The sequence below is a fragment of the Cryptotermes secundus genome, unplaced genomic scaffold (genome assembly GCF_002891405.2).
Source record: "Cryptotermes secundus unplaced genomic scaffold, Csec_1.0 scaffold413, whole genome shotgun sequence".
NCBI lineage: Eukaryota > Metazoa > Arthropoda > Insecta > Blattodea > Kalotermitidae > Cryptotermes > Cryptotermes secundus.
Genome location: NW_019723309.1, coordinates 129656 through 144016, shown reverse-complemented (window position 1 = coordinate 144016; position 14361 = coordinate 129656). Strand labels below are relative to the sequence as shown.

General features: G+C 43.2%; 2 protein-coding genes across 4 annotated transcripts in view; one reads left to right on the top strand and one right to left on the bottom strand.

The window, feature by feature from the left end:
• The window catches only part of LOC111861782, a 32648-nt gene extending 27209 nt beyond the window's left edge, over nt 1-5439 (bottom strand). The window contains exon 1 of one of the 3 annotated variants that reach the window (XM_023846632.2): nt 5312-5439. The gene's annotated coding sequence lies outside the window, so the exon portion shown is untranslated. The remainder of the gene's footprint in view (nt 1-5311) is intronic. The other 2 variants (XM_023846628.2, XM_023846631.2) reach the window with 2 other exon arrangements.
• LOC111861778 (multiple inositol polyphosphate phosphatase 1) overlaps nt 1-14361 on the top strand; it is a 53966-nt gene that overhangs the window by 6728 nt on the left and 32877 nt on the right. The window lies entirely within an intron of this gene.

Below are 14361 nucleotides of genomic sequence, written 5' to 3'. Positions count from 1 at the left end.
AGTCGCCAACTTCCCACCGCGGCGACCCGGGTTCGAGCTCAGTTCACGCCACATGGGATTTGTGGTGGACGAAGTGGCACTAGAGTAGGTTTTCTCCGAGTATTTTGGTTTCCCCTGCCAATTCTCATTCCACCGACTGCTCCACACTCATCATCTATCATCCGTGGCTGCTACAATAAGCCGAACCGTGACCGACGTACCAAGTGGGCTCAGTCTCACCCCACTCCAAGAAACTAAAAAACTAAACCATTCAGGATGTCCGTTTCTAGGGCCGAGATTAGAAACCAGGTCCTCCTGCTTGGTCAGTTACTCAGACTACACAGCGGAGGACAGTAGGATGATTCGTGAATGAATTTGAAAGGATGTGGAAGGATGCGGTCATGGCATACTTCGAGGTACTGTCCCAGTGTTTTCTTCGAGGGGCTGATGGAAGTCGTGAGAAAATTCAGTCAGAATAGCCAGTGTCCGGGGTTTTAAGCCGTGATATTCCGAACATGCAGGAGCGCTAATCAACCGACAGCGTGTTCGATAAATTTCTGTTGAATATCCTATCACCGTTATTCTAGTTTTCACATATTCATGGAGCGAATGAATTGTTTATTTAAACTATAAACTTCTACTGTGTATCTGCTGATTTGTGACATACAGCCTTTCCCATAACTGTGACCATAACAGAGAACAATGATTGGAGAACCTTGGATCCCAGGATTAACACTGAAAACGGTATTAAAATGGGATTTTTGTTTGAATTAATGTACTCTGTTCCGGTCACGGTAGCCGAGCGGTCTAAGGCATCTACTGTCTTCGCTCGCTTAGAAACCGGGATCGTGGGTTCGAATCCCACTCAGGGCATGGATGTTTAGTTTGTGTGTGCGCGTTTTTCTGTGTTTGTATACAGGTAGAGACCTTGTGACGAGCTGATAACCCGCCCAAGGAGTCCTACCGAATGTGTAAGATCTAGAAAAACCAAAGTGAACGGAGAAGTTCATGGAGGTATGCCTAGGCCCACTGGGGCTGTAGTGCCAAGGAAAAAAAAATATGTACTCTGTACATTAAAATTGAAGCTTTATTGAAACATTACTATACATGTACCAGCCAACGTCTGGGTAAACATTGTTCCCACAACGAAGTCACATATTACTAAGTAAAGGTTGGCTAAACGCATTCCAGCTTCAACGCTCAGCACCGACGATGAATTTCTACGACAATCTACTATGCAGATACGGTTGCTACGGTAATTACAACGGTTCCCGACGCGGAGCGATCTCAAAAGAGCACAATGGAACCCTACGAGGGAGTGCCTACTATCACGGCAGTTGGAAAAAAGAAATCTTTGGTCGTGGTCCTCAAGGGGCCTGACGCCAAGATGAACTGATTGGCAATAAACCGCCAGTCGTAAAGTGGCTCGGACTCGGACTCGGACTCGGACTCGGACTCGGACTCGGACTCTGACTCTGACTCTGACTCTGACTCTGACTCTGACTCTGACTCTGACTCTGACTCGGACTCGGACTCTGACTCTGACTCTGACTCTGACTCGGACTCTGACTCTGACTACAGAAACAGAATACAGAATCCTGGAGATACTGAAAAGGTACTGGAGATGGACCAAAACGGGCTGCATTTTTAGATGCTCCCACTTATTACGCATTTCACTCGCAATATGTTCGGGTCCATCTCTTACGGTTTAGCCGTGGCAGGCAGTTGAAAGTCTATAAAATTATTATAAGTTTTGGGTAATTGTTTAAACAATGTACAATTTTATGTAAGATTTGAGGTTTTCACGGTGGTTACTATGAAGAAAACAGTCTTCTTGGATGTGACGCCGTGTAGATATTGTGTTAACCGACGTTTCGGAGGAACGTCTTCTACCCTGAAGATGGAGGCGATACGTTCCTCCGAAACGTCGGTTAATACCACATCTACACGGCGCCACATCCCAGAAGACTGCTTTCTTCAATGTACAATTTTATTTTGGGAATAAAATAAACATATTTTTTTATAGATCAGTCTTTTTTCTTTCATTTACGTACATATAACTTCTAATATAAGATACGCTATAGGTCTTGAGTTATCAGCGGTTACGTAAGAGGTTGCACCAATGCTCAATGAATGTATAAGGGTTGGGCCTTCTTGGCCCTTGCACCGCGACCACAGGGATCTATTGTGCCTTTGCACAAATGTTACGCTGTCACTTCCGGCTTCATCCAATTGTACCCTCGCATAATAACGTTTTCAGCGTTAAAATCTAAAGCTATACATTCCTCAACCTTTGTGTTCAAACGTTTTCGTAGGTCTTGCACTAAGACAATGGTTTCCAGTGTGTGCGGTACTTCAGATTGAGGTTAGGATAAGATTACAAAAGAAGGATAATTTTATCTAGGACAAACCCTTTTGTCCTCTTCATCACAAGATAAAAATACCGCGATTACAATACGCAATATTGTCTTTAGTAATAACTGCAGAATTTATTTTGTCTTCTGGACAGAAGTATGTCACTCGCAAAACTTAACGAATTACTTTTACCTTCTTCCTCCTCCTCCTCCTACTCCTCCAAAATACAAGGACTGAATCATGACCCGTTCTGAGGAAGAAGGAAAGCATTCTCCATTGTATTCTTGATACAACAGATCTCCGTGTGGGTGCGCCAGTTTCGCATCATATGTAGGAAACGGATCTTAGTCTACAGTTACGTCATCCTTATATCGAATTATTCCGTTGAGATTTGATTTGTTTTGTTTGCGCACTTGTTCCTTTAAACTTGTAATAGGAATGAACCGTTCTGAAACACAGGACAGACGGGGATTCAGATATATTCTTTTGTATCTCTGATCCTGCGATATATCGAAAGGCTTTTTCGACTCTAAAAATTTGAGAAAGGACTAATTTATGATTGCGACAAGTCTGCAATACGTCACAATATAATACCTGTATGTATGTACTGAACCAGTTGCTAGACAAAGGAGAATTAAAATGAAATTCTATTCGCATAATTTTGTGAACGGAGTTCATGGAGGTAGGCCTAGGCCCGCTGGGGCTGTAGTGCCAAGGGGAAAAAAAAGTCGCATAATTTTACTATGTGGAGCTCCTAATTACGAACCAGTTTAAAGTGAAGATTCAAAGTAATGGCCTTTAAAACGAAAGTAGCCTCAAGTGTGAAACAATAGAGAACACCCAAATAGGAAAAATAAACAATATAAAATTTTTATAATGTACACTGCCGTGCTATGAGGTTGTAGGTTTAAAAATATAGAAACATGTAATTATATAAATGAAGTATTACAAAGTGAGTAAATTTACATTATTTTAAAATTGTAGCAAGTACGTCACTTGTAAGCTTACTGTATAGGAGTAAATTATGGATAAAGAGAAATAAAAAGAGCCTCAGGGCAAGCGAAATGAAATTCTTAAGAAATAGGGCCTTAATCTAGTTATATGAGATCACAAACAGAATGATAACATTAGTGAAAATTCTAATTTTTTATCGAATGATTATATATGGATCATGAGAATACTTGGCCATGCCACATACTACAAGAATATCGTAGTGGAGCCTTCGCTACAAACCTACCGGCAACGGGGTATGATCCCCACCCCCTTAAGAAGTCCGATGACCGGACCGACTGGAGATACTAGACACAAATGTGTGTAACGCATAAAGGAAAACAAATCTTAAGAAGCAGGAACTGTTTCAGTTGTGTAGTTAATACGAGAGAACAGGCTACATTCGTGTTAAAATACGCAAAGATAAACTGTTTCATGTTGTACAAGGGTGTGAAAATTCGTCTCGCTCCAAAAGAAAAACGTAGATCGAGAATATTGAAAATATCTGAATCCAAGACACAGAAAATAACTGGAAGGCGGTGGAAATTACACGCTGAGGAGCTTCATAATTTGTACTCTTTACGAAATACCATTTTTTTCCCTTGGCACTACAGCCCCAGTGGGCCTAAGCCTACCTCCATCAACTTCTCCGTTCACTTCGGTTTTTTCTAGATCTTACACATTAGGTAGGACTCCTTGGGCGGGTGATCAGCTCGTCGCAAAGCCTCTACCTGTACACAAACACAGAAAAACGCACGCACACAAACTAAACATCCATGCCCGGAGTGGGATTCGAACCCACGATCACGGTTTCCAAGCGAGCAAAGACAGTACATGCCTTAGACCGCTCGGCTACCGTGACCGGCACGAAATACTTTTACGGTGTTCAAATCAAGGAAAATGAGAGGGACAGGACATGTAGCATACACGGGAGAGTTGAGAAATGCATACAAAATACGTATTAGAGGACTGAAAGGGAACAGACGCACAGATATATGCTGGAATAACTTTAAACTGAACAGTTATATCCTCTGAGGTATAACGCCCTGTAGTTCGGTGAAATTCAACCCACGATTCCAAGGAACATTTCTCCACTTCCTTCATGGTCGAAGTGTAAACCAGAATACAATGTAACCCAAAAGTCAGTTTAGTGGTTAGTAAAATGTACGCTAAAATACGCCAGAAATTCCTTTCATACTTAATAAATTTACAAAAATTGCTTGAAATGAGATTATCCATGTTCAGCACACAACTCACAGCGCTGTGATACCGCTCTACAAATTGACTGGCAGGTTTACATCTGAACATTCCCGTTACTACGAGAGAATATATCAGGTTAACTGACTTCTGGGTCACTCTGTAGAAACCAGCATTAAGCAGGTTTTGTTTGGTTTACTCTTCGACTTTGAAGATGGAGGCGACATTTTCCTCCGAAACGTCGGCTGGCTTTCACCCGATTACACGGCGTTATATCCCAGAAAATAACACTCTTCATAACCGACGATGTGAGAGTCTCAAATTCAAAGATATTAGAATTAATATTACAGAAAGAGAATGTGATGGTGATGAATGGATTCAGCTGGCTCGGGTTATGGATCAGTTTCGCTTTCTTGTGACCAAAGTAAGGAAATTTTGGGAGGAATTTCTTGACATATGCGAGAAGTTAACCTGTCACGTGGTTTAGGTAGCGAAATTCTTTTTATTGCTAGTGGGGTGGGACTAAGTCCTTTGTACTGCGGCCACTTCTGGCCTATTGTACCAGCCCCAGATGATAGGTGAGGGTGATTGTGGAGCAATTGGTGGAATGAAGATTGGGAGGGGAAACCGAAGTACTGGAAGAAACCCTGCCCCAGCGCCATTTTGTCCACAACAAAGCCCACTTGACCAGACCCGGGATCGACCCCGGGCCGCCGTGGTAGGAAGCCAGCGACTAACCGCTTGAGCTATGACGCGGCCGTAGCGAAATTAGTTGTAGTAGAATACTTACTGCGATCGGTTTGCTGACACGTGTTAATACGCAAAATAAAACAAAGACACGTCCTACTTCGTCTGTAGCAAGCGCTTGAATACTGATGCAAGCGGAGCGATATCTGACTGAAAGGAGTGACGCAGTTGATGATTCACTTCACCTGTACGGAACAAGGAAAGAGATGTTTACATGGAGAACTTAACAATGGAGGGCTTAAACTCTTCCGCTGTATTTTACGTCATGGAAACAGGACATAAAGCGGCATGTTTTGTCCTAGCAGGCAACTGAACTACGGAACACGGTGCATTATTCTGTGCCGTTTGTTTATTTACACGTAAATTTCAGTCAATGTAATTTTCTAAACGTTTATGACAAGGATCCATTCAATATACGAGTTCGTTTCCCATTGTCAGTTTGATTAAGGATTTCTAGTGTTCTTTACGAGTAAATATACCTTTTGGTCTGGATCCAAACCGGGTGCACAATAATTCCCTGAAAGTTTGTGATAATGGTTGAGACAGACACCAGCGATTGCATTTATATTACTGCTACAGTTTTGCATTATGGCTGTCTACGTATAAGACGACCGGGATTTGATTCCCGACAGCATAATAGATTTCTCTCTTCGCCACTACGTCCAGACTGGCTCTGGGGCCCACCCAATCTCCTGCCCAATGACTACAGGAAGCTCTTTCCTCGGGGGTAAAGCGGCCGGGGCATAAATCTGACCACTCAGCCCAACCTAGTGCCGAGTTCCCTATAGCGGGGTTCTTAATTTTATAAATTACATTTATATACTTTTTTTGCTTTTTCACTTATGTATTAGGAGAAAATACTGCCTTCATGGAGCTCAGCCCTTCTTGAGAAGCCGCCAGTTGGGCAGCTACTGAAGAACTTCCCAGCATTTCATGGAACCTGAACCTGAAGAGCTCTCGGTTGGTCTCTATCCTCCAGTCGTACCACCCCATTCTATCTCTCTAAGATCCATTTTAATATTATCCTCCCACCTACGTCTTGGTCCCTTCCCTTCGGGATTTCTCACAAATATCCTATATGCATTAATCTTCTTTCCAATGCGTGCTACATGCCTTACACATCTCATCCTCTTCTACTTGATGATTCTAATTATAATTTTATTTGTCTCATTCTGGTCCGTCACACTATTAATTACAGAGTGGGTAATCTTATCTTATCTTATGTGACAGTGTTTCCTCTGAGGATGATTCTTTTGAATCGAAGCATGTAATGTGAGCCAGGATTGAAGTGTTGTGAACTTGTATGTCACAGTAGACTGAACATCACCCATTCTAATTATACTTGGCGAAGAGTACAGTTATGAATTTCCTCATTATGTAGTTTTCTCCATTCTCTTATCAGTTCATCCCTCTTCGCTCATTATATCTCCTCAGTACCCTGTTCTCAAACACCCTCAGTCCTTGCTCCTCCCTTAATATCAGAGACCAAGTTTCACACCGATTCACAAAAACAGGCAAAATTATAGTTCTGTATAAGCAAGGTCAATGTCTTTGTTAAAGTTACTTTTTCGCACCTCAGTGTTTCGTTTTGTGACTCAGTTTTAGCGTTATATTCTTTGTGCAGTTCATCTTATTCTTTGTCCATGTGTGTTAATGTCTTCTGTATTAATTTTAATCTTCAGTGCATGCTTATAATTAGCTTTTACCTACTGACAAGCACTTCAGTAAATTAAACGAAATGAAATGATTACTTTTACAGTCTCCTTATCATGATCACAACCAGAATCTTCATAGAACTTCAACAAAAACGCTCAACTCCTTACTTCGCAGATGATTAGTCTTCAAGGCTAATCTGATCTCGGGTGTCTGCATTCGTGCTGTATCGTAGCTAGAGGGACAAGGGCAACAGTAACACAAACATTATCTACAGCTTATTTATTTTTATAAAGAAAGAGAGGGACCGCCTCTCTGGTCTAGTGGTCAGAGTTCTTGGCTACAGATCCAGAGGTCCGGGCTCGATTTCCTGCGCTACCAGATTTCCTGAGAAGCAGAGGGTCTGGAACAGGGTCCACTCAGCCTCGTGAGGATAACTGAGGAGCTATTTCAACGAAATAGCGGCTCTGGTCTAGAAAACCGAAATTAACGGCCGCGAGGATTCGTTGCGCTGACCACGCGACACCCTCTATCCGCAAAAGTTGGCACTAAACTTCGCCGACAAGCGGCGGTCGCTCGGTCGGTATAGTTCGCTTGCGGACTAAAATCACGGAGTTTGTTTCCTTTTTTGTTTGAAAGAGGGAGAGGAAAATATTAAGGGCAACTACTGACCTGTCGGATGAGAGAAGTTAGAATGGACCTCACAAAAATATGCAACACGAAGGAAGAGATTGCAGAAGAAATGGTGTGCAGCTAACGTTCTTTATGCTTCATCCAAGTGCACCTATACATACATAACAACAATGGACACATTATGACCGAACTTTCGTGACTCTTCAATGAACACAACGCTACTTCATGCATTCATGTTTAGTTTCACCCCTATATGTGCAGTTCGCAACATATTGGTTTTGTCACTGAGTGGCTAAGATAGAGATTCCTAGTCTTTCTCAAGTTGCTTTCAGTATTCTTTGAAGTACAGTGTTTTCTTTTATTGCTAGTGGGGTGGGACTAAGTTCCTTGTATTGCGGCCACTTCTGACTTATTTTACCAGTCCCAGATGATAGGTGAGGGTGATTGTGGAATGAAGATTGGCAGGGGAAACCGAAGTACTCGGAGAAAACCTGCCCCAGCGCCACTTTATCCACCACAAATACCACTTCACAGACCCGGGATCGAACCCAGGCCGCCGCGGTGGGAAGCCAGGGACTAACCGCTTGAGCTATGGCGCGGCCCAACTACAGTGGTTACTGTATGCATCACCTCATTTAACGCTGGAAACCTATGTAGTTTTCCCACATGTGTATTTAGAGGTTTTGTGTGATCCTCAGAATTAATAACTACTTTTCCCTTAAAGAGCATTTACTGGTTGCTTTTCTGTAAGGGAAACGCAATGTTTTCGCACTCCCCGTGTGGAGATGGGGTCGAATACTTCTACCGTAGCCCTGCGAGTCATAGGAGGCGACGAAAAGGGAACCCAGTGCCTGGGGGTGTAACTGGGCCACCCTGTTCCTAGGGGATACAAATACGGGGACCTGGCCCTCCAAGTTAGGGGAGTCTGGAATCTGAGACAGTAACATGTGGTCATGAGTTCATGAGTCCAGTGGGACTCGGACCTGAGAACGACTGCGCTGGCGAGGACTAGCATCAATTGTAAACGACAAACTTATCCTCTCCTCAGAGAGGATGTTACATAAGGACTATAACCGCAAGTGTTCAGTTGGAAAGTAAAATTACTGGTCGTGAGTCTCAAGGGGCTTGGCGTCAAGACGAACTGATTGGCGGTAAACTGTCAGTCGTAAATTAACTCTAACTCTTACTACAAGGGGTTAAACTGACGCACATCAACGTCGTAATATTCCTTCGAAGCATAGGGGTTGATAATTCTAGTTATCTGATTTCACTTTATTTCAAGTTTGGGCCGTTTCGTGTTTATTGTTGCTTCCAGATTTTTGTTTCTATTAAGATTTTTAACACAGTATTGCTTACTGTATTTATTGGTGTTAAACAATTTTACAGTCTGATACAGAACTGTTTTTTTTTAATTACTGTTACAGTGTGTTAAACAAAAGGTTTTCTAGTCTGATTTCTGTACAGGCGTAAATAACCATGGATACTTACACACCTCTAAACTCTCTCTCTCTCTCTCCCTCTCTCTCACGCACGAACACAAACACAGAAATACTGCTATTTAACCGATTAACAAGAAGTTCATGGAGTTAGGCCTAGGCCCACTGGGGCTGTAGTTTCTTTAGTGGCAGATTGACTAACGAATTAGCTGAAAACTGACTAAATAATTCATTAAGTCACTCTTTAGGAGCGCAGATGGCGAGAAATACACGGATAAATTGACGACAAAACCTCCTCCCTCTTCATATCTAGAGACTGAACGATGTGCGCTGAAACTGTGGCGCCGGATTTGTCTTCAATTGAATGAACTTCGCGTAGAAGTTGTCAGAAGGAAATCGAAGAACAAATTTGTAAGTTTCCTTGCCTGATTTGACTTGTATTAAAAAAAATCCTAGAACTAAATGCTGTGTTACATGTAAAAGAGACTAAGGAGTTCGGCTGGCTGGGAAGGGCATGTAGCCCGCAACTTTGGTTCCAGGTCGTGACCTCCATAGAGGTTCTCCTCGGATGTAAGCAGCGGAAAGGAAAGGCGAACATTAACTACTCGTATCCTGTAACATCCTCCGTGCCGAAAGGAACGCACCTCATGGATACGTGCGACTGTGCCAGTGAGCTACGTCCACACGTTACGTTTCCTGGTATCATTACGTAGAAACTAGAAACCGAAGGTTCAACTGAACTCGGCCACTGAACACGATCCGGAACGGGTTCACAACCTCCGAAACAATAAGATTACTGTCTTCTGAGAAGTGACGCCATGCAGTCTGGCATGTATACCGACGTTTCAGAAGAAAGTGCTAACTTTTTCTTCTGGGTAGGACGGTCATATTCTACAAGACAGTAAACTTCATAGCCTATTTATCTCTTGGAACCTAGATACGATCTGAAGCTAGGTCACAACCGCTTCCTTCTACATCCGTTTCAATTCATTTATTCACCAATCCTCCTATCTTTCGAAGCTCGGCATATTTTGAGTTCCTAACCTCTATGTTAAATGAACAACAGCCGGCCATTAGCTCCTGAGATGTAGGATTTCAGTACACATTCATACACTGTATTTCTAACATACATTTAATGTTACCGTACCATTTACGCCTAGATCTCCAAACTGGGCTCTTTCTTTCAGATTCCTATACTCAAGGCTTTCTCCTCTCTATGATCTCCTCTGTGGTCTAGTGGTCAGAGTTCCTGGCTATAGATCCAGAGGTCCCTGGTTCTATTCCCGGCGCTACCAGATTTTCTGAGAAGTAGTGGATCTGGAACGGGGTCCACACAGCCTCGTGAGGATAATTGAGGAGCTATTTCAACGAAATAGCGGCTCCGGTTTAGAGAACTGAGAGTAACGGCCGTAGGGATTCGTTGTGCTGACTACGTGACACACTCTATCCGCAAAAGTTGGCACTAACTTCGCTGACAAGCTGCGGTCGTTCGGCCGGTATAGTTCGCTTGCGGACTACAGGCCACGGAGTTTCTCCTCTCTCCCTTATGCGTGCTATTTTCCTTACCCACGTCATCCTTTTTGATTTGATCAAGAATGTAAATTACGGAGCTCCTCATTATGCAGTTTTCTCCAGTCTATTCTTACTTAATCTCTTTTCGCTGCTAACATTCTGTTCAGGAGCTCACTCTTAGACATCCTCACTTGCACGTCTGAGCGTACGTTCTATTTTATATACATATTTAGATGGATTACACACATTTACTGCATACATATCAACAATTTTACATTATATGCATTCATCTATGGATATAATGTTAGAGTATTTTTTTATGTTGTGGGAATACCCACGTTATGACGAAGAACGCCGAATCTATCACCATCATGGCGAGTTGCGCAACATGTTACGAGAACACCGGAGGAAGCGGCCGGAAATGCTCTAGATTATGGCTTTCCTTCACGGTAAAGAACCCGCGACCTTCCGGCTTGTAGTATAGTGCCTCAACCAATTACGCTACAGCGTGCCCCGGTACTACTAATATATCAAGTTGCCTTTTCGGAATATTTAAAGTTCACAGCGTCCATATTCAATGAAATGGTGAATTAAGAGTTTCACCCAGTGCTTACTGTACGTGTATATAGAAGTGGATCAACGGAAGAAAAAGCCCGTGGAAGCAGTAATTCTTTTTATTGCTAGTGGGGTGGGACTAAGTCCCTTGTACTGCGGCCACTTCTGGCCTATTGTACCAGCCCCAGATGATAGGTGAGGGTGATTGTGGAGCAGTTGGTGGAATGAAGATTGGTAGGGGAAACCGAAGTATTCGGAGAAAACCTGCCCCAGCGCCACTTTGTCCACAACAAATCCCACTTGACCAGACCCGGGATCGAACCCGGGCCGCCGCGGTTGGAGGCCAGCGACTAACCGCTTGAGCTATGGCGCGGCCTATGCGGAAGCAGTAACTCAAGACCGGAATTGTTGAAGCTCCCTTTGAATTTTCAATGGATATTCCACTATTTCAGTCAGAGTAGTCGAGATTCGAACGGAGCTCTGCTGAATACGATGCAGGATTATTAATATCTACACCACTGATGGTAGACGATAATTTAAGAAGAGATTTTGTTTCGACTTTCACATTGCATTATTTCAGGAAAAAGCTGTAATCCTGAGAAAATACAGAGGATAGGCGATTGTTCGGACAGCCATGCGAAGAGAACAAGGAAAGTCAGGAGAAACTGTGATAACATCGCCCGCACATAAACTCCATACACTGACGTTCTCATACTAACACTTTTCCGCGTGGATGTCCCGAATCGTGATGTTGACTCAGGGACTTCCCTCCACTCTGTATAAGATGTCATTATGTATAGTGGTCAGAGTTCCTGCCTACAGATCCAGAGGTCCCGGATTCGATTCCCGGCGCTACCAGATTTCCTGAGAAATAGTGGGTCTGGAACGGGGTCCACTCAGCCTCCTGAAGATAATTGAGGAGCTAATTGAATGAAAAAGTAGCGGCTCCGGTGTAGAAACCCAAAATTAACGGCCGTGGGAATCCGTTGCGCTGACCACGCGATACTCTCTGTCCGCAAAAGTTGGCACTAACTTCGCCGACAAGCGGCGGTCGCTCGGTCGGTACAGTTCGCTTGCGGACTGAAACCAAGGAGTTTGTTTTTATTTCACGTGTAAATGCATCTTATGATATACGTAGGCCCAACCTGCTGGACAACTGTTTTAGTCAAGCGATATATATATATATATATACTGTGACGGGAACATTCACGGTGAACCGTAGAGGCGTTAATTCCCGCTAAAAGAAAAAGTCCATGTGATTACTTACTTAAGCACCACGCCATGAAGATATGCGGGGGGAGTGGACTTGGGACTAGGTGAGGTGAGTGGTCACCGCTCTACCCACGGGGAGACAGCCGCTCGTACCAACTGGCCACGAGGCTGGGTGGGCTCCAAACCTGGTTTGGACGGGACGGAGAAAATTCATGCCCTTACTGGGAATCGAACCCCAGTCGTCCAGCCATAGCTATCGACTGAGCTATCTCGGATCCCATAAATTTCCACTAAATAATATGAAATATAAACATTCAATTTTATTTCACAGAAAACTCGTTACGTTTCGACTACAAAGACCAGCCGGTTAATGCTGTTTAGGGAAATAATCACCGTTTGTTTTGACGTAAAGATAAGGTAAGGTAAAACTATCCCTGTAAGAGGCCGTGAAGGCATATAGGGTTGTCGAGGCTCCCAAATTTGCTCTAGACAATCGGCTCAGAGATGGCGGTAAAGTTGTCAGCCTTACGCTCCGGCTGCCCTTTACCCCCCAGGAAGTTTTCTGGTACTCATTTCTGCTAGAGGCTGAGCCGACCCCAGGGCAAAATGCGGCTGGAAGGATTAGGTTAATTGAAAAAATCCAGCTCATCGGGAATTAAACCCGCGACCTTCCGGCTTGTAGCATAGTACCTCAACCAACTACACTACCGCGTGCCCCCTTGTTTTGACATGAAACACATAAATATTCTCTGTGAGCAAAATTCAAAGATTTTGATGTTAAAGCAGGTGGTACGTGCAATAATCACCGTGCTTAAGGAGCAGTGGTGATTACATGTGTATGAATGATCAAGTTCTATATCCAGGTCTTACATCAGCTAAGGGATCATTTCTGTTTTCCTGTAACAGAATGAGATTATACAACTTCAAGGACAAGAGCTATGAAATGTTTCAGATTGTCAAGTATTCTGAAGAAATGGCTGCAACAAAAGTGTTCATAACAGGTTAATTTTCTTTCCAGAAACATTAGGTCTGTTTGCTGCTTTGTATACTTTGTATTATTGCTCATACATAGGCTATATGTGCGTCTGCTACTTGCTTAGCACATTCAGAATAAACTGGACGATTATCACGACATTTGGCATGAATGTCATGCCTTAGTGTCATTCTGTTGTAGTATTTTCTTTCTCTTCCTAGTAGCATGAAGATGGAGAAATTTTGACCCGAAGAAGACATAGATGTAACAAACGTGAAAGTTAAAATTTTCAGTACATAAAGACACTATAAACTTTGCAGGAATATTTTTTCAAACACGAGAAATAACATGATTGTGAAGTTTTTTGCTTCTTGGTTTATAAACTCGAGAACTGTTGTAGTTTGAGTTGTGATATTCGTTTCCTGTATGCACCGACAAACTATGCACGGCTTGAGATATTTCTCGATGTACGCGGTAACTGCTTTGTAGAAAAACAATGGAAGAACATTTCGAGGGTCACACAAAACCAATTAGTGGACCAGATGCCGCTTGCCTGCCGCAAATTGGACAATCCTACTTCAGTACTTCGGGCCAATACGCCAATCACTGGACTGTCTTTTTAGCCCATGGAGGTTTTCCCGACTTAAAATGCTCTAAGTCTGGAGAACCTCTACGTACCACTCACAAAACGCTCGCGGATGAAAGGTTGAAAAAGTTAGAAAAAAAAGTAGGGCTGTCCAATTGGCGGCACGCAGGCGGCATCTGGCCCACGAATTGGTTTTGTGCGACCCTCGAAATGTCTTTCCATCCCACGCAACACGTGTTACGGTGTCGAAGTCAAGAATGGTGGAGCAGTACCTCCACTAGCCCATATATTTTCATGGCATAGTAAAAGTAAAGTAAATAAAGTGAAGCTATCGCTGTAACAGACCATGAAGGCCTACAGGGTTGTGAGACGTTGAGGGTCCCACATTAGCTAGACCAGGGGTCTCCAAAGTTTTCGAAACGCGGGCCACATTAGGTAATTCAGCACTTTCAACGGGCCGGATAAAATGAGAAATTAATAACTCTAGGTATATGAGCTTTATTTAAAGCACAGAATTTCATAAACTAAATACA